Source organism: Mustela lutreola, chromosome 10 (genome assembly GCF_030435805.1).
Source record: "Mustela lutreola isolate mMusLut2 chromosome 10, mMusLut2.pri, whole genome shotgun sequence".
Classification (NCBI taxonomy): Eukaryota; Metazoa; Chordata; class Mammalia; order Carnivora; family Mustelidae; genus Mustela; species Mustela lutreola.
The window spans coordinates 46160242-46181028 of record NC_081299.1 but is presented as its reverse complement, the minus strand read 5'-3'; the positions used below and the strand labels follow the sequence as shown (position 1 = coordinate 46181028).

The window sequence follows — 20787 nt, the reverse complement described above, 5'->3', positions numbered from 1 at the left end:
CCACCCAGGAGCCCCTCAGCAAATACTTCTTGAGTAAAAGAATAGAATCTGAGTGTTAACATGAACTTGAATGAAAGGCCTGTGCAAGACTCATTTTCTTTAGGTATTAACTTTTGAAATTTTGTGCATTCTATATACTAGTATACTTTGAGCACATGATGTCTTTAGTTGGGTGGAAATGTTCCTACTGAGCATTAGTCAGAATTTTATTAATTTGAGAGCTTTATATATATATAGAATATTAGTGTATTCCTGGCATATGCAAGCACTAGAAACTATTTAATAAACAGCGGCTATGTAATAATTTGTGTTTGAAACCCCCAGAGCTTATGGCCCGAATTTATTTATTTATTGGAAAAAATTATAGGAATAAACTTAATTTTAAATAATATATACTACACAAAATGAGCTACCTTCCATTCCTTTCATAGGAGGAGTAATTTCTGCTAATTGAATTTATGATTTCTGACATTTGGTTTTACTTTTAATCCTGGGTCAGTTTCAAACAGTAACTCATACAGGCTGCTCCTCTGTGTAGCTCGAGAATCAGGTGCATTGGGATGAATTATGTGAAGTTCAATAAAACTCCTCTGTGCCCATCCACCTGCCCATGCCCTTGCTTTTTTATTCAGTTGACTCACAGCTCCTAAAAGGCAGAGTCCGTTTCTGATTTATCATCATTCCCATTGCATAGCACAGAGCCCGATATATAAAAGGAATGCCATAGATGCTTGTTGATTTAAAATGAACTATGTTAGCATTATTCTAGGAGGAGAGCCAATGTTTACTAGGTGATTCCTTTGGTGCTAGCTGTGTCTACTGCATTATCTCTCTTAAGACCTGCTGTGATCTCATGAAGCAGGTAACACCATAGTAGAGTAGAGAATGTTGGAGTGCAGAAAGGTGAGTAACTTGTTGAAGGTGATTCAGGCCCATCAGATTTCAAAGTGGGCAGTCTATCCAGGACATGTTAAAAGCGGTATTTCTCTCACTGGGCTGCCATGAAGATTAAATGAGTAAATATATGGAAAGCACTCAGCACAGTGCATGGAACATAATACACAATGCATACATCTTTGCTGTTCGTATTACTTTGCAGTTTCTCGGAGTAGCTGGTAAAGAAATGTTTATTGATTTTTTTCTTTATGCCACAATTAGTAAAAGGGACATTGTTATGTAAAGAGAAGAAAAGAAAAACAACACCTTTTTAAGTATGTTCTTTCTTGATATGTTTACTACAATAACTCAAAATAGTGCTTTAAGACTTGGTTTGGGGTTTAACCCAGAAGAGTATTAGTGTCTTCACCAAGTCCTTGGTGAGCAGCTCGTGTGCACTTACTGTCTATATGTTACACTTTTTTCCAGCCTGGACTTGGAACAGCTGTGGCTTATTGCCCCTGTTGGATGTAATGGGAATTTGCCCAGTTTCTGTAGCTGACCTTATTCAGCATTGAATAGAGAGAGAGTTTTACTTGAACCTCTTTCATTTCTATTACTTGGCCAACTCAGCGTCCCGATTCCCTTCAAAATCTGTAATTGTAACACCCCTGGAAAACAGAAGGAGGTGGAGGGGGGATGCAGTGAATGTTATATGCAGAGCCTTAAAATGCAGGTGAGTGGTTTTGATGTCCTGTGACTGTCCTCAAAGCATTGAGGAACTTCAGTGATTTTTGGTCGTCAATGAAAAGTTAGACCTGTGTTCGATTACCTTAGGTTTGACACTTGTCCCAGATACCTATAGTGCCTAACAGTTTTATACACTCTCTCTTACTACTTCAACAATGTCTTCTCTGGTTTGTCCTGTTTTCTCTCTATGGAGTTCAGAACCTTGCGGTCTGTCTTTATAGATGACGATACCAAAGTGTTTTATTAAATCTTAATAGAGTTGCTTGGTAAGCCTGGATTTCCTACTAAATGAATCATAAGCGTTTGGTGGCAACTCTTCCCACTTTCTAGAACTTTAGAAAAGTTGGAGAGACTTGAGCCTTTAGATGTGCTGGTCACATCCAGAAGTGCTAGAAACAGTAGTACCAAGGGTGACACCTCCCTCCCACCTTGCTGGGAGTTTCCTCTGATCAACTGTTCTCCCAAGATTGCATCCTGCCAATGACCTCACCAATTTTTTTGTCTCCATGTAAATTGCTATCTTTTCAGGAGGAGCATGACAGCCTCCCTTTGCTCGGGGCTCCCATTTGTACAGAAGCTGTTATTACGGAATAAGTTTAATGGGTCGTGAATTTTGTGCAGAAAGGGAGGGTCTCTCGATGACTTTGTATGTAGCAGCTATGGACGTATTGGCTCCACAAGGAGTACATTAGGCTAAATATTTTTAGCCCATTGACTCTGAGGGTAATAACCCTAAATGCTTCATTAAATTTTCATGGGTGAGTGACAGAAGCTATGAGGGGAAAAAAAACAAAAAAACCCCACAAAAAACTAAAACCCAAATCTGCCACGTTAGCTTTATTATTACACAGCTGGACGACAAGAGTGTGGCCCCTCAAAAGAATAAAAAATCAACTTTTTGAGGAACAACATGTTGCCTGTCTTTTCTTCCCTTTCCCGGCCCTGTTCCCAATAGGCAGTCCTTGATCAGATTTTTTCTCTCTCCCACACCTGGCATTCCGGCGTCTGGAGACAGGTTATACCACACCAGACATTTACTGGAGTTGAACCCCATCTCGGGGTACAAGACTTTCAGACCAACACAGTCTTTTCTGCAACTTGGTAGCTCTTTGTAAACTAGGACCAGAAGGAGGGGAGCAACTGTTTACTGGCTGGGGCCTTCTCCGTGCAGGCCGCGTGTTCGACCTGAATCTGCAGATTGTCTTCTCCCGAGCATTCTAAGAACGCGAGTGGGGCGAGCAGACCAGCCTGGAGACGCGGGGTTGCCTAACCAGGGTTGGCCGCTGGGAACTAGCGCCCCCTCCCGCGAAGGGGCGAGGGGGCAGCGGGCCCTCGCGGAACCCGCCTCTGGTTTTCACCCGCGGGCACTCTACCCTTGGGAGTGCGCGAGAAGTTTGGAGGCTTGGATATAAAAGAGTAGACCCTAGGGGAAAATGAGGCAGGTCGGGAGGGCGCTGCTGCTGGTGGGGACGGTGGCGAAAAACACTGGCTACTTTGTGAAAGCCGAGGCTAGGAGCTTTGACCCTTTCCCTCCCTCACCCGCTCGGCGCGATGCGGCTGGGGAAGGGACCCCACGCCCTCGGCTCCGCTCGCCTCCGTCTGCATCGGGATGCGGAGTGAGCGCAGGGGCTCCAGAGGCGCGATCGCGAACCGCGGCGCCCCCGCTCGCTCGTTCGCTCCCTCTGCCTCCTCCACCCCGCCGCCGCCGCGACTCCGCTAAGCTCTCGGAGCGCGCTCAGGCGGCGCGGAAAGCGTCCGGGCGGGAGCGGGGGCGGGTGCCGGAGCCGGAGCGGCGAGGCCCCGGGCGAGGGCGCGCCGCGGGCGGGCGGCCGGGAGGCCAGTCGGCGGGGAGGCAGCGAGGGGAGCCGACAGGTGAGCTACGTCGCCGGGCGCCGGGCGGGCGCGGGGGCGGACGGGGAGGGGGCCGCGGGAAGAGGCGGGGCTGCGCGCGCGGCGGTCTCCTCCCCCGGCGCTGACGCGGGCCCGTGGCTCCCGGGGAGGATGGACCCTGCGCTGCGCTCGCCGGGGCTTCCCCGGGCTGGAGAGCGCGCCTGAGTGCCGTTGCCCGCCGGGCATGGGGAGCCGCTTCCTGCGCGGCTGCGACAGCGGAGGAGGATGCTGTCCGCGAGCGGAGGTGAGGCGCGGCGGGGGCGAGCGCAGCTCCGAGTTCAGCGCCAGCAGGTGCCGGGGACAGGGGGGAACTGGGCGTCGGACGCCCTCGCTGGAGCCCCGGGCGCGGAGGAGGGCTCCTGGGGCGCCCGTCGTGGGAGTTTGGCTCGGGGTGTTGCGGGGATGGCGACTACAGTTTTCCGCCCGCTCCCTCCTCTTGCTGGGGGAAAAGGAGCGACCTCTGCTCCTTCCTCCTGGCTCTCCCTCACCACCCCCAGTCTCCTTACTTCTGACCGCGCGCGTCTTCTTTCCAGACGTCCTCACCCCAAACACTCGTCTCTCTCCGAGACCCCCTGCTCACTCCCCCCTGCCGCGAACCCGGTTCTATCCACCTCGGAGCCCTCCCTTCCACTCCAAAACCTCCCCATTGCTCCGGAGCCCATCTCCCGGACTCTCGAGCGGCTTCCCGTGGCCGGACCCTCTTCCCCACTCCTCTGTAGAGCTACGGCTCTGCCCGCAACTGTCGAACAAGCGGGTTTCACAGGAGAAACCTATAACCCCTGCCTTTTCGCAAACACCCTCAGAGCTGGACCCCGCTTTTCTCCGGACCCAAGCCGTTCCCGAGTCCTCCGTCGACTCCGTTCTGTGCTGCTCCCCGCTCTGTCCCATTCCCCAGGCTCCCCGCGGCCCTGGTGGCTCTCCTCCCTGGCCCGCCCCCTTGGTTTCGGCTCCGGACTGGATGCTGTGCCTGGGAACCAGAGCTCAGGGCTTTTGTTTCTGTTTTTGCTTGCTTTCTTTTTCTTTTTTTCTCCTACTGGGGAAACTTTAAAATCCCCTTGGTTCGGCTCCTAAAAAAAAAGCCCTAACCGGAGGGCTCAACCGCGGAGAGAATCTGGACGCAGGGAGACAGAGATGGGGGAGATCGTGTCGCTCGTCCGAAGGGAGCCATGGGATGAGTGTACAAAGTAAATTTCAAAACGGAGGTGGCTGCTGCTGCCGGGACTCTCCTTCGCTGGCTGATTCCGTCCCGCGGAGTATTATTGTGACCCCTGGTGGGAGGGCGCCTCTTTTCTCTGCACTTTTTAAGGCGCCTGTCTCCCCCCCCCCCCCCGCGGCCTCCCCCCCACCCTCTTGGTGGTGCTGGTGACCGGACGGGGGTGGGGGAAGAGCGAGTCGGCACAGGGGAAATCTGCTTGGAGAGGCTGATGCCACTTGGCTCCTGCGTTGCTTGCTCCCGGCCCCGCCAGATTGTGTATGTTTCACTCTAAACTACCCGCCACCCCCAACTGCATCACACAAGTCTTCATTGTTGGGGGTCTGCCTGGGCACTTCCGCCTGGGCTGGGAGAGTCTGAAGGAATGGGATGGGGGTGGGGAGGCCGGGGGCGCTCGGCGAACGAACGCTGGCTGAAGCCGGAGGCTCGGCCGCGGCGGGCGGAGCGGAGAGCGCCCCGGCGCGGGCATCCGTGCGCTCCCGCGAGTGTCGGCGAGCGTGGTTGCGTGCCCGAGTGGGTCGGTGCCTGGCGGGTACGTTTGGAGACCCGGGCACGCCTGGACTTAGATCCTTTAGGAAGAGCCGCGAGTGGAAAGCTTGCGGAAGCGAGTGCGTCTTTTGCTGTCCGGGCGCTGGGCGGTCGGGCGAGCGGGCAAGCGAGTCCTCCGAGGCGGATGCTACTAAGACGCTCCAGCGAGTTACCGGGACCGGAGCGAGGACCCGCCCTCGCGTCTCCCGCCCTCCTGCTCCCCTCCTGCTGGCCGGTTCCACGCACTTTCACAGGGTTGATGGTTTTTGAATAAAGGCCTTGTGGGGGTTCCGCTGACACTTCATAACACTTAACATGTTTTCAAGTAATCATATAAATTAAAGGTGGCTTACGTTCAGAACCCCCTAATTATCCGGTTCACGTTTGTGCATTTATGTGCCAATTATAGGTCTTCAGGAAATCCATAAAATTATAAAGCATTCCCACCCCCTGAATTAGCGCGCATTGTTTTTATTATCTCAACGATGAGTGATTCTGGATGGAATCCTGAGTTGAACAGGCGAGAAGATAGATGTGCGGGAGGGTGGGGGGCGAGGGGGAGAAGAGCTGGGCTGGAGTAGGGACACTTAACAGCAACCCCCTCCCCCACCTCTCTCACTTCCTATCCTGGCAGGGCTTGGTGACAATTCTGGAATCTGAAAGGGATCAAAGATTTTCTTGATTTCCTATTGAGAAGGGCAACCTAATCAGAGCTGTGTAAAAGTCAACTTCTAAGCAATCAGAAATTGTCTGCTGATGTCCTTGATTGAAACCCCAGCATTCAAATGGAGTATTGAAGAACTCGCAGACATAGCTTTTGAAGTGCTATTGTTCTTTTCTATACACAGAGGCCCTCATAAAGGTTTAGGAAGTTCAAAATGCAGTGATTAGAAAGACTGACATTGTAACTATTTGGCGACGCTGAGGGGATCGGCAGGGATGAGAGCAGAGGCCGAGGTGGGAAGTGCAAACGTGTTGCTACAGTCTTCTTGGGAGCAGTGCCGCTATCAAGTGGGAATTCAGTTCTAAGCATCAAGTTGGCAATTAAATCTCTTCCTAAAGCAGATTTAGAGGATGATTTTTACTAGGTTTTTTTTTTTTTTTTTCTTGGTGGTTTGCTTAAGGTCTGAATAGGCATATCTGAAACATTTAATCATGTTCATTGTATTCAACAATAAAATCTGAATAAAAATTACTTATTGTTGATGAAGCTCATCTCACAAGCTGTTTCACAGTATGTTTCATTTGCAAGACACACCATTGTAGGAGGCTGCAGGGAAGAGATGCCATCACTTATTGTTCTTGTTCTCTTCCCTGGCCAGAGAGGAATCTGCTGCTTCACACCCCTCTGCCCTCCGAAGTCATTTCCCTTAAAGGGATGGGGGTTTGGCTTGGTACCTGATAGGACCCTTCCTAAAAATGGTATTTGGTGGATATAAGGATGCCTGGAGCCACCCTCCAGGCAGATGAAGAATCTAACTGAAGCAGCATTTCATTTTGGTAATTCACTCAAGTCAAACATTTTGGGTTTTGCAGGCATTTAGTCCTTCTCTCAAACTAATAAAGCTAACAAAGCAAGAAAATCACAGTTTATATCTTTTAGATGGCACTTTAAAAAATTGCCTACATTGAAGGCTGTTGTCAGGAACTTTCAGCGTTATTTAGGGCTTACTGTGAAGAAGAGTGTGCACTGGGTGAGTTAAGTAATTGAGGATAAGTGTCCTGACCTCTCCGAACCTCTGTTTCATTATTTGCAAAACAAGGACGGTATTATCTACATTGTATGTTCTTCAAGCAATTTGATAGGGAAAACTATCTCATTGGGCCCTTTGACAGATAACAGGATTTCAGGGGAATGTGACTTTTGGTCATAGGATGGAGTCCTGCTAAGGAGAGAGGATATTTGGCATTGGAAGACCAGGATGGAATCCTGACTTTGTGATGTTTGGTAAATCACCTCTTCTATTAATTAAAAAAAAAAAAAAAAAAAAAAAAAAAGGAATAGTTTACCTTTTTGGAGCACTTACTAAGAGGTACCCTTTTAAGCACTTTACATGCATTAGTTTATTTAATCTTTAAATAACCATGAATAATCTTTGAATAACCTAGGTTGATAGTTGTATTTTCGTTCCCCTTTGATTGATAAAGAAACTGGGGCCCACAGAGATGGTAACTGGTCCAAGGTCACAAAGCCAATAAGGTATAGAACTAGGGTTTGTTCATTTACTTATTTATTTATTTAGAGAGAGTGCGCATGAGCATGGAGGGGCAGCGGGCAAGGGAGGAGGAGACAATCTTAAGAAGGCCCCATTATCAGCATGGAGCCCCATGTGGGCCTCATCTTTACAATCCGGAGATCAGGACCTGGGTCAAAATCAAGAGTTGCCAGGTAACCAACTGAGCCTAGAACTGGGTGCCCCTAGAACTGGGATTTAAATCCAGACTTTCTGGTTCCTGGGCCTGTGTGGCAGCACACTGCTGCCTCTGTGTGGAGGGGTGATCCCAGCTATCTCTCGCGGTGGTTGTAAAACTTAAGGGAATCATGGAATAGACTTCCGGCAGGAGCAAGTTATAGGTTTTTCCCAAGGCTCAGATGCTAAAACAAAATGAGTATTGTGTTAGCAACAGGGTATTGGGCTGATGGTAGACATTTTGAACACTTGGGACTTCATGATAGGTATTGGTCAGTATGTTCCCATCTGTCTGTCTATCAAAGTATTCTTTAAGTTGATATTCAGAAATTGCATTACTGCTGTTGTCTGTTACCAACTGTGATAAGCGGAGATTCTTAAAATTAAAAGATGGCATAACAGGTAGTTAGAAGTCTGGACTTGGGTGCTAGAGTGCCTGAGTTCAGACCCTAGTTTCTCCAGTCCTGCCAGCGGTGTGGACTTGACCAAACTCTCTGACTTCTCCATGCTTTAGTGTCCTTGATAATAAAACAACAGTACCCATCACCTATGACTGTGAAGACGATTGTAGGAATTAACACCAAGTGCTTGGAACAGCAGTGAGTATATAATGTTACTAAGCTATATGTGTTACCTTTCGAATGAAAGCCAGATTCTTCCCTTTCATAATACAAAGGTCTCTGTCATTGATATCCCAAGGCCTAAGTATCCTAACAGTATCTGTTTTTGTTTTTATTCTTTTCCTAAACAGGAGATAGGGAGAAAGAGATATAGTTCAGGATTTCAGAGAAAGGTTTTGTTGTTGTTGGCTTTTGTTTTTGTTTTTGTTTTTTTTAAGTTTATTGGAAATATTTCCTTGAATATTTACCTTCTTTGTGAAAGTAATTGGGAAGTAAACATAATGCTAAACTCTCTATGGAATTGCTCTTTTCAGAAACTGTTTTGAGGAAAATAAAATGACTGTTTGATTGATTGGATTCTAGTACTAGGATAGTCAATTCTTCCCATTTACAGATTGGAAAACAAGTCAGATTGAAGGAAAAATATAAACATAATGGCTGAGAGACACCATTGGAACCCAGAATTCTTGGGCTTCCACCGCTTTTTCCTCTGGACCAGATTGCCTCCCATACTAGGATAGAGAAGTAGCCTGAAGTATAAGCAAACCTTGAAGGAAAGGGAGTGTTGCCAGACTAGGAGCAGGACCCAGTCAGATGTTCTGTACTGAAAATATGTCCAATAGGAAAAGAAACCCCCTCTTCTTGTAAGTACACTTATATCCATGAAAACTGGCACTAAAAATCTATGAAATGCATGTCAGGGTATGAACCATGTTACACACACACACACACACACACACACGCACCAGTTGATGACTTGAACACCTCCCTCAGGTTGGAGAGCAAATGAACAAATGATTGGGTTTCTTTTTCTGTGAGATGCTCTTTGTGTTTTTCTTCCACTTAGTTCTCAGATATGGGAAGGTTTTGGTTCAGGAATCATAAAACTCCTCCGGCTTCTATTTCATGAAATATGCAGCATATACTATTGGAGAGAAATTGCCAGCTTGCTTTTATTATTATTATTATTATTATTATTTTTATTTGAACCCAACATATAACCAATCTACAATGCCAGTGGGGGATTCTCGTAAAGAGAAAGGAAAACAGAAATAAAATTTTTGCTGAATAAAACAACTCACAGCCAAAATGATACAAGTCTTGTGATGGCCAAGATGGGTTGTTTAGGGGATAAAAATGAGAGGAGAGCAGTCCCAGACAGATGAGACCGTTCAGGGTGAACCCCAGTCCCTGTTGACCATCTACAGTGAGCCTTGCAAAATAGTCAACTTGGTATATTGGCTCCAAGATTCAATTTCTGACTCTCACTGTTGGTCAGTGTCTCTGGTTCTTGACTGGACAACTGTGATCTGTTGGTCCATCAGTTAGTCTTCCTTTCCCTCTCTTTTCCTCTTCTTGTTTTTGTCTCAGAGTTTGTCTCGCTTTCAGTGTTTGGATCGGTTTGTATCTCTTCTTGTTAGTGTCACTTTTGCTAGTAAAGACTGAAAAGTTACAAATATGTCTTTGAGACTATCTGGGAAATGGAGGAAGCTAACTCAGGGAATGCACATAGAAATCACTTCCATGCCCATTTAACGCATACTTGCCTGAGCACCTAGTTTGTGTCTGGCTCTGGCTTTGTGCCTGGCATTATGAACAGTACCATGAGCGAGGGTGCAGTCTCTGCCGTCTAGGCATTCTGCCTCATGCATAAATTACTGCCACAGTGTGAGATACGGTACAGAAAATATCTGCATGGCACTAGAAGCTTCCAGAAGAGTAATTGATTACATCTAAAGAAAGGAAAAGGAGGGGAAAGCTTCAAAGAGGAGATTGCATTTCAGCTGGAAGCTGAAGGTTGACCAAGAATTTCTCAGGTCTTGAAGGCATCCAGACCAGAACTGTGTGGGTAAAGATCGGTGGGCATGAAGGTTCGTCATTAGTTTGGAGACAGGCAAAGTTGGGTGTGGTTGTAGTGTACAATATGTGACTGAAATGGATTATTTTGTAGAGCATTTTCCAGATTGTGTTCCAAGGAGCACTAGGGTTCCCCAAGATAGTTATGAGTATTTTAAAAGAATGAACATACAGAAGGAAAAAAATTCTGTGCCCCCAAAAGTTTGAAGAACATTGAAAAACATAACTCACTCTTGCTAAGACATGGTATTTACTGACATATTAAAACTTCAGTAAGAAGTAAAAGCCAGCAAGCAAGCAGGGAAGCTCATTGAAATCATTAAGATCTAAACTTACTTGCCAGAGGCCCCCTGATTTCAAGGAGCCCTTTTTAAAAAGTGTCTTATGAGATAGAGTGGGGAATGTGTTTGTAGGTTATCACTTATGATTTTTGCAAAAAGGATTGATTTTTTTTTTAAAAAGATTTTATTTATTTGACAGAGATCACAAGTAGGCAGAGAGGCAGGTTGGGGGTGGGGGTTGGAAGCAGGCTCCCTCTGAGTAGGGAGCCCGATATGGGGCTTGATCCCAGGACCTTGAGATCATGACCTGAGCTGAAGGCAGAGGCTTTAGCCCACTGAGCCACCCAGGCACCCCAAAAGGAGTTAATTTTATCATAAAAGTATTATGTGTGATTTGAAATATAGTATAGTATATGTGAGACATACAAAAAAGTATAAAAACAGAGTAAAAGTATGTTTAAAGAAAAAAAAAGCAGCTCAAAAAAGTTGAGAACACTCAGCTTAAGAAATAAAGCCATATAAATACAGTTGAAGCCTCCTTTCCCTGATCATATCTCCTTCCCTTCTGCCAGAGGTAACCACCATCCTAAATTTGGTGTTTATGATTCCATATAATTCTTTTGAATATTCTTTTTAGAAGACAAAGAATTCCTTTGAATTCTCATTCAGTTTCTAGCTTGTCACTACAGAGATAATAAAGAAATTGTTGTTCTGTTCCTAGAATAAAGGACATTTATAAGCTCTTCAGAAGAAAGAACTATGGCTTCTCCTTTTAACAGTATTCGGAATGTAGTAGATGCTCAATAAATTTCTGCTGAATTGAATTTAACTAAATGTGTGTACTCTCATGGGGTATATTAAGTTCACGTGGTAATGAAGATTGGGGAAAAGTAATTATTTTTCATTAACAGTATTGAAATTCTTTGTGGTCAGAGATCTTGAAAACTTTTTTTGTTTCATTTTTGTTTTGTTTTGTTTTGTAATCTGGATCTGTAAGCGAATAGTAACAACTACTGACTATAAATCCTTTTCATGTTTTCTTGACATCTTTTGGAATCATTAATGATAACTACTTGCCCAAATCTGCAATATTAAAATAGGTGATTCAGTAAAACAGCTATCTACTTCCATTACAGGAAAAATAACTCCAAGTGCTTTCAATCAAAAAGGGTATTTGTAAATTACAATGTAATTAATTACTCAGTACCCAGACATCAAGTACTTTGAAGGTTTATACTTAGGGCCCCAAGAAATAACTTACTGTCAGTAGCAGGGTGTGACCTTAGGTACAGTCATGCCAACGCAAGCATCTCTCTTGATATATGTAAGGGACATCTTGAAAAAGCTCCATCTGAAACTTATGTCATATTTGGGAGACATTTTCCTTTTATGTTATTCTAGCCTGTATTCCTGAATTACTCCTGTTTACATGTCAACATGCAGTGAGTATTGGAATATTGCTGAGGGATACATGGTAGAAAGAATGGAAGGATGAATAAAGTGGGAGACCCGTAGTCTCAGTGGGGGGAGACTTTTTCTTGGTACGAAATCGTGGTTGTATGGGAGATGGTAGCTTAGTTTTTCCCATGGGGCTGGACCTTGATCATGGCTGACAATCCACCCCCATGATTTTCTTCCTCTGATTTCACCAGTACTGATTTCTCTGAGTAATTTTGAGAGCAGGAGTAAAATTCCAAGAGATAGAATGAGGATCAGCTTTGGGTTCGAATGACCATCAATGATGCTTCAACAATGCAGACAGCACATGGAGGGTCAGGAAGAAATGCCGTAGACTGCCATGTCCACATGATTGCCTTCAGATGCCCATGGGCTAGGATGATGGCACATGGTGGTGCTTGTCTTGAATTGGAGGACACATTCTGAGAAGAATTATATGCATGCTCACAAAAGTTCTAAATATAGAACACAACCATTCAGACATTAAAATTAAACCAGAAGTGCCCGTAATCCAATTGTGGATGGAGTCAAAGATGGGCCAACCATATGCTGAATCTGAGCTCTGGTATGTATTGTTAGAACATAGTGAATGCAAAAAGGTTACTGTAATTTATTCCTTTGGGAAACTGAATAGATTTATAGGCTACATAGAAGTTGGAGTCTTGCCAACCTTCTGCTATCTAGCTTAGTAATTTTAATGTGGTTGAATTTATCAATCTTTTCTTTTATGGTTAGTACTTTTTATGTCTTATTTAAGAAAGTCTTTTTTTTTTTTTAATCCTGATGTCCTAAAGATATTCTCCTTTATTATCTTCTAAAAGTTTTATTGTTTTGCCTTTCATATTAAGTTCTGTAATCCACACGGAGAGAGAGAGTGTGTGTATGGTGTGAGGTAGCAATTTATTTTATTCCTAATTTTCTTCCATATAGAAAAGTGTCACCGAGGCACTTAGGGTCAGTTTCTAAGTGTATATTTTGTCTACTCTTTGTCCAGACCACATTTCTTTATTATTATAGCTTTATAATAAATCTTGGTATTTGGCAGGAGAGATCCCCATAATGTCCTTCTTTAAAAGTGTCTTGGTGTTTTTTTCTTTTTTGGCTTTTTATCTTCATATTCATTTTATACTTTCAAAGTTACACAAAAATACTCTGGAGATTTGATTGGAGTTACATTGAATTTATAGTCTAATTCGGGGAGATGATATCATTATGATACTGAGTCCTTCCAGCCATAAACATGCTACCTCTCTCCATTTTTTTTGTTCCTAATGTCTTTCAATACGGACTGTAATTTTCTTCGTAAAGTTATGCACTCTTACTAGATTTATTTTTGGGTGCTTTATGTTTCTGTAGTTGCTATTATAAATGCTATCTCTAAAAACGATATTTTCTAATTATGTATTAGTTTTCATCATATCCCACCTGTATTTCTTGCTCTGGGTGGTGGGGGATTAGGATTAGGAAGGGAGGGGAAAAAAATGGTGCTCACTGACAGCTTACAAAGTTTTAGGTGCCTAGCTCAGTTGGTTAAGCGTAGGACTCTTGATTTCAGTTCAGGTCATGATCTCAGGGTTATGAGATTGAGTCCTGCATCAGGCTCAGTGCTGGGTATGGAACCCGCTTAAGAGTCACCCCTCCTCCTCCCAAAAAATTACTAGGTATCTTGTATGCTCTCATTTGATGTCCAGAAGAGCCTCCATCCTCCTTCACAGATGGACAGAGCAGGGGATGCCCTTTGTCCCAGTGGCCCAGTGGGAATGCAGAAGTGAGGAATGGAGCTCCGAGGACTTAATCAAACCCCGTAATAGTCATTCACCTTGTTCCAGTGGCAGGGTCTTTGAAAGATGTCTCTAGTTGTGGAGTGTGTGGGAAAGCAACGAACTTCACTGGTTAGACACTCTGTTTCGTCTGAGTAACATGACCTGGGGCCAGTCTGGCTCCTGATACATTGGTCTGGCATTTCAGGCCAGCCATAGTCATCCGGGCCATGAGGGCCAAATTTTGGCCAGTAGCTCCGGTGTGGTTTGACTTTCCAGGCACATCTCAGGTCAGTGAATATTGCTGCTACCTGCAGCAGCCACTGGTCTAGGAAAATGAAAAGGCGTTTCAGGTCATTAAGCTGAGCGGGAATAGAGATCCCGGTCTCCTGTACCCACGTCGGTATTCTTCCCACCTCCCCACCTTGACTTACCATCCTCAAGTATATTGTGTTGATCATGTGAAAGACTGAAGCATTTTTTTATTTGAGGAATCACCATTATGCATAGACATTATAACATATCTGCAAAAATGGAGACAGCAGGACAGACGTCTACCTATGGCCTGACTGATGATCATTATTTGCCAGTTGCTATCCTTCTCTCTCTGTTGCTGTCTCTCTGTGTCTTTCTCTGGAGTTCTTTTTTTTTTTTTTTTTAAAGATCTTATTCATTTATTTGGCAGAGAGGCAGGAAGAGGCGGGGCCGAAGCAGGCTTCCCACTGAGCAGAGAGCCCGATATGGGATTCAATCCCAGGACCCCGAGACCGTGACCCGAGCTGAAGGCAGAGGCTTAACCACTGAGCCACCCAGGCGCCCCTCCGGAATTCTTTATGTTATTAACTATTTCATAAACCCACGCCCAGTCATATTTTTCCCATTCAAATATTATTTATATTTTAGGACCTAGAGGAGATACTCATTTCTCTCCGGAAGTTACGCCTAGGATATTGGTGTGGATAAAATTTTAAAATTTTCCTCTCTCCTTGCTTATTGGGGTACCTTTCTCCTTTTTCTCACATTGTGTTATCATGTTTCATTGTATTTTCTGGGGTGAAGATAATACATGTCATACTAATTTAGGTTGATGTAAAAAAAGGGTGTCATTTTAAGGCAAAATTATGGGACTGAGAAGCTGATCACTTGGTTACCCTGATATCACTCCATATTTTCTCTTTGCTCTCCATGGGTTCATAGGAGTGGGTCAGATATCATTCTTTATACATTTGACTGCTCCAAATGTTTCAGTGGAGAGAGAAGTCTTGATTCCAGTAGCCATAAGTTAATGTGGCTGGGAGGAAGGTTGGGAGAATGGACTGACATTGTCCTTTTTTAAAAACAAAAAAACAAAAAAACATGAGTCATTCAGCATAGGCTCAGGCAAGTTTGATGCCTCCCTGTGCCTGCCTTTCCCAGGCATGTGTATCGTTCTCAGGCTTCTGGAGCCTCAGACTCTATTAAACACCATACTTCATTATGTCCTGTGTCGTTCGGCTCCATGTCTGTTTCTCTCCATTCCTCTAAAGATTGAGAGTTTCTGAAGGGCTGTGTTGACTTGTCTTCCACACCTCAGAGGCTTAGCTTTTCGAGGAAGTTCACCCTGGATTCTTGCTCCTTCTGGTTTATGATGCCTACCACAGTTACTTTGCAGTAGAGAGAAGATTGTCCTGTCCCTTTAGTGAACTGTTTTGAATCTTGGAAACAAAAAAAGGGCTTTCTGTTGTAATTTTAAATGTTTCCTTTTGGGACCAGTCCTTGGCTCCTTTTATGCCCAAACTGTGCATTTCCTGCCCTGTTCTCTCCTTCCCTCCTTTACCGTGCTTCCTTTTTTTTTTTTTTTTTTCTTGTTTTGTTTTGTCCTTCCCCTTTCATCAAATCAAAGAAATTGCATGAAATCAACAACCACCAAAGGGCTCCCAACTTAAAGGTCTGTAGTGTGATTTTGCACAGTTGCTGGAATATGCTTTATTCCCTCTCTCACGTGTTATTTCTGTGGAGGAGGGAGCATTTGGGGGAATAGTCAAGACCTTATCAGTTCCTTGCCCAGTCCCCTGGTCATGGTATTTTACCTGATTGTTCCCTTCATGGGTTGTCTGTAGGTGGTTTAAAATTACAACGTAAAAATGGAAACTCTGCCAGCCATTGTGTTTTGGAGGCAGGGGGAGAGTGTCTCTGGGTGCTGTCCCTGAGCACACCTCAAAACCCAGCCACACCACAGGGACATCCAGGCAGAACATAACAATGTTAACAGTAGATACTGTGTCAGTGAGTGCTGTGTCAGGAGCTACCAGGTAGCTTAATAGAAGGAATTTAATACAGGAAACCACAAGGAAAATTTTCATGGAATCACACACGTGTCTGAAAAGTTGAGAGTGGGATAGAACAGCAGTGGGAGGCTCCTTCTGGGGTTGCAGGCACAAAGGGAAGGGATACTGTTCCCAGAGCCTGGGAACTGGGGCTGCATGGTGGGAGCAGGTCCCACGCAGGACTGGGTGGGATCCATTGAGGAGACTGGGCCACTGCCCAGGATGCCAGTTGAAGCAGAAAGAGAGGGAGAGAGGGAGATAGATACCCTAGTCCCCCCCGCCCCTTGTCTCCTGCCCAGCATTCCCATTGAGTAGCCCTAACTGGAAGTCAGTTGGCCAGGGAGCCTGGGAATGGGACTTGAGCTCAGCTTCCTGCCACACCCAGCAGCGCAGGGGAAGGGGCCTGGAGTGGATCAGAGAGAAACAGGCAAAGGACTAGTTCCGATGCCAGGAAGACTAGTCTCTTACAAAAATGTTCGCTAATATTGCAGAGCTTGGGAATGGGAAGTAAAGCCTTGTTCCTCCTCATAGCTGCCCTCCCACGCTGTCCCATCCAACCTCCCTTACTGAACTGAGAGAGGGACCCCTGGCATTGAATCTCTATCTTGCCGCAGGGGAGCTACGTTCGTGCCAGGTGCCCTGCTGAGTAGAACAGTGGCAGTCCCTTTTCTGCAGTTCCCAAATCTAGAAGACTCTGAAAAGTCCCAGTATTTTTTATAATTCATTGAATGGCAAGACCCGATCTGATCTGAATGGACACGAGACTACTTATCAAGTCTGTTGATCTGCCTGAGTGTGAATAGTCATACCTATGGCTTGAGAGGTATTGATGAACTTGATTATGGAGGGAGGAGCCTAGCTAGGGGTGGTCCAGATACCTAAAAGCTAAGTGTGTGACAGGTGACGTGCGACGTGTTGCCTTTCTAAACTGCAGAATAAAATCTGCATTCCGAACACATCAGACCCAGGAAGTTTGGATTGTAAACCTGTATTTCAACATGACAGAGGGAGAAGGAGTGGAAACGTGGCCTGATCATAGGCAGCTCTGGGCCAGGGCTCCTGGTAAGCAGTACAGCCGTTCCGGGATCACCGAATGCCAGAGCGGGGTTCCTCGGTGGCCTGGCCTAATAGCCCACTCAGTCTATAGATGGGAAGACTTCGTTGAGGTTGGGGAGCTGGCCCATGTGTCGTGGGGTCACCAAGGGCTTCTCAGTGGAGCTGCTACTGCTTCGGTTTCCTTTGCAGTCCATGCTGCTTTAGGTCTGAAGCTTTGGTGACTTCCAACGTTGAAGTGTCAGAATGAAGGAAGCCAGCTGGTGAATGAACATACAGGAAAATCTGCCCTCCAGCTGTGATCCTTATCCTTTTGTAGCATTTCACATAGACACACACATTTGCACACCCACAGGCACGTACTCACACTCACGCACAAACTATTCAGCTTCTCATCTTATCAGACAGACAGGTTGGGTGTCACCATCCCCATTTTCCAGACTGTCAGACCAAGGTTTGAGCAATAACTAGGTCCATGGCCATGGGCAAGTCCCTGAACGCTTGGAGCCTCAACTGGAAAATGAATTCTTACTCATGCTTTTGTTCTAATTGTGCAGCCACAATCAGACCCACAGGGAGAGCGGCAACGCAATTAGAACTGTGCCTGGTGCCCATCGACCATTCCTTTCTTCCTCACCCCTCCACCTTCAGACAAGTAAAGTAGATTATGTGAAGCCACACAGCTATTCCCTTTGAAAGGGCGGGCTTCAATATCATGAAGAGCATTTAGTAGTTGACTGATGACAGACCTCTTCTCTCTGTGCCTCTGCTTGCTTGCTTGCTTGCTTTCCTGGCTTTAAGAAGAGGGGCTTGAAGAAATGCCACCATGTGCTAATTTTCTCTTTCTCTCCTTGGAAACTGGGTCACAGTTGCCTGTGACCTTTGTGGCCCCTATTGTCTTCACAGACCCTATTGTCTTCACACATCTTAATACGCACAGGTTGTTATTTTGTTTACTCCAAATCCGACTGGAGTGGAAACAACCAGATCACAAATACAATTTGCTGCAGAGAGCAACTTTATTTCTTGTCAGCACACATGGGACTTGGCTTATCGTAATTCATGGTACATGGGCATAATAAAATATTTTCTTTTTCTGAGTATTTTGCAAGATTAATAAGGCTGCATTCTTAGGGAAAGTTTATTAATCCATAACTTATAGAAAACTCAAGAGGAAGAAGATATGAGATATGTCCTGTAGGTAAAGACGTCAGCATTGAATTATGCGTCCGTTATTCAACTAGCTCTCTGCCAGGTGTAGTGCAGGTTGCTGGTAGGGATAGCAACTCTCCCTTGGATGTGATCTAAACTAGCAGTTGTTTCATTTTATTTTCAAATTGGGAGGGTGTGAAAAAGGAGGCGGCAGCCCATTGAGTAATCGCGGTCCTTGGGATGCCGGTCCCTTCCGCCCTTTTGGTGGCCCTGCAGTGACATTAGACACAGAGGCATGCATTTGGACCCTGGCTGCCTTGGCTCAGGCTGTGTGCCCTGGGTCTCTGCTCTCTTAGCAAATGGAGATGGTGTGCTGGTGGCAAGGGTGGTAGCAATGATGAGGGTGATGGTGAGGAGGATAGTTACCTCTGTGTCCATTACAAGGGGTAATGGCTTATGGGGAAGTAGTCTGTGCTCTGTCCTGTCACTCATTTACCCAGTATTCACTGCGCCCTTGCAGGGTATTGGCACAATGGTGGGCTCCGTGAAAATGGTCACAAAAGATAGGCTTTCTTCTCAAGATCGAGGATTGGTGTGTGAAGCCCAGATACACAGATGACAACACAGTGGCTAAATACAACAATGAAAAAAAGTAGAATTAGGGGCGCCTGGTTGGCTCAGTGGGTTAAGCCTCTGCCTTCCTCTCAGGTCGTGATCTCAGGATTCTGGGATCGAGTCCCACATCGGGCTCTCTGCTCAGTGGGGAGCCTGCTTCCCCCTCTCTCTCTGCCTGCCTCTCTGCCTACTTGTGATCTCTCTCTGTCAAATAAATAAAATCTTAAAAAAAAAAAGTAGAATTATCTGAGAGATGAATTTTGCCAGCACCAGCTAAGTAATTTGAAGGTGAACTAGGATTTGCTGATGGATCGTTCTTATTGTAAATGTGTTTCAGAGATTGTGCTGGGTGAATGTAACAGCAGCTGTTGTCTACCAGGGAAGACACAAATCCACAAATGCATGGAGGAGGCACATTCTAGGTCAGGGGACCATGGTGTAAAGGTAGAGATGGGCACCTCCATGTATGGTGAGCCCTGAATGAGCTGGTATGAGCTGGGCAGAGCCGGGGAAGGTGAGGCCATGAAGGTAGTACCGGGTTGCCATGTTAGCCTTGAGATTGTGGCAGGTGGTGAAACAGCCTTTTCTTTATGTGCTCGTCTGGGCAGGTCTCACCCTTCTCCTCTTCCCCCGGGTGAATGGGCAGTCTTAAGGAGAAATGGGGTTATATTTATTTAGGTGAAATGAGGATGGGTATGTGGCAGGTACGGTGTGTTTTAATGGTCTCTCAGTGGCCTCCTGTGACCATACCTGCAAGCCCAGGTGCCTACAAAGACCGCGCAGTTGACATTGCTGAATGAAGCAATCCAGGGGAGGCGTTGGGGGGCCCTGGGTTAGCTACTATTCAGCTTCAGCCAAGGGTTGCCATAAGAGAGTTCTAGACCAAAGTAGCCGTGTCTTCAGCTCTATTGAGAAAAGTTAGAAATTTTTAAAAAGACTTATTTATTTATTTATTTGCCAGATGGAGAGAGAGAGAGAGAGAGAAAGCACACGCGCGAACACAGGAGCAGGGAGAGTGGCAGGCAGAGGGAGAAGAACTGAGCAGGGAGCCTCATACAGGACTCGACCCTAGGACCCTGGGGTCATGACTTGAGCGAAAGACAGAGACTTAACTGACTGAGCCACCCAGGCATCCCCAAAAATCTGTTTTTAAATGTGAAGTCCATTAGTTTAAAAATGTGGCACAAAATTAGTTACACAACAGCAACAACAACAGAAAAATAACATTTGTAGGCTAAAGATATCCGGCCGGTGGGCTGATTTTGACTCATGAACCCCCTCATTGGTGGATTCTGGCCTATTCTTGATAATTATTATGTTATGACCACATAGATCTCTCTCAAATGGAAGTTCAAAAAATATTCCAAGGGGTAAATCGGGCCATTTTTTAGTGAGGAAAATTTTCTGCAAGACAGCTGGATGGTAGGAATTGGTCCTCGTTTATTTCTGTGTGTTTCCGCAGTTACCTCTTCTGTTGTTCTTGATTAAATGCTTCTGATACAGGGTAAACTTTCGGTAAAACCGGCGTCCGTGGCAATCCCAGTGTGTTGCTCACTGTTTGCTGGGCAGCACTGAGGTTTATGTGTGTCTGATTCTACAGCTGCCTTGGTGAAGCCTGTTACGTCCTGCTGCCCGGGCAAGTCTCCGTAGTAAGTCGGATGAGTGGGTGTAGTGTCTGTAAATGACAGCATTCCGTGGCGTTCTCGTTTAGGGTTGAGCCTGGACTCCCAGCCTCTGAAATATGCACATTTCAAACCAGAGTGAGAACACAAGCAACTTAGTAGTTACTGTGGAATTGAGTGAATGTCATAAATATTTATTTATCTTTTTCATAGCTGGCATAAAAATGTTAGTATAAAAAAAAAAGTTGTTCACTATAAAAAACAACAGAAAATTCATTGGCTATCCATCTCCTGAATGCGTGTGTCTCTTTGGGTTTTCATTAGCGTCTAGCAATATACTTTGAGAAATTAGATTTGAACAGAAGCTTCAGCAGAATATGAAAGCTCCTGGTGTT

The 20787-nt window shown here is 45.4% G+C and overlaps 1 protein-coding gene across 6 annotated transcripts in view; it reads left to right on the top strand.

The window, feature by feature from the left end:
- Positions 1 to 20787, top strand: part of DAB1 (DAB adaptor protein 1) — a 1141240-nt gene that overhangs the window by 736821 nt on the left and 383632 nt on the right. Inside the window, exon 1 of one of the 6 annotated variants that reach the window (XM_059136978.1) lies at positions 3540 to 3760. The exons of the other annotated variants lie outside the window; for them this stretch is intronic. The gene's annotated coding sequence lies outside the window, so the exon portion shown is untranslated. Of the gene's footprint in view, positions 1 to 3539; positions 3761 to 20787 lie in introns of those variants that run through there. 6 annotated transcript variants of the gene reach the window in all.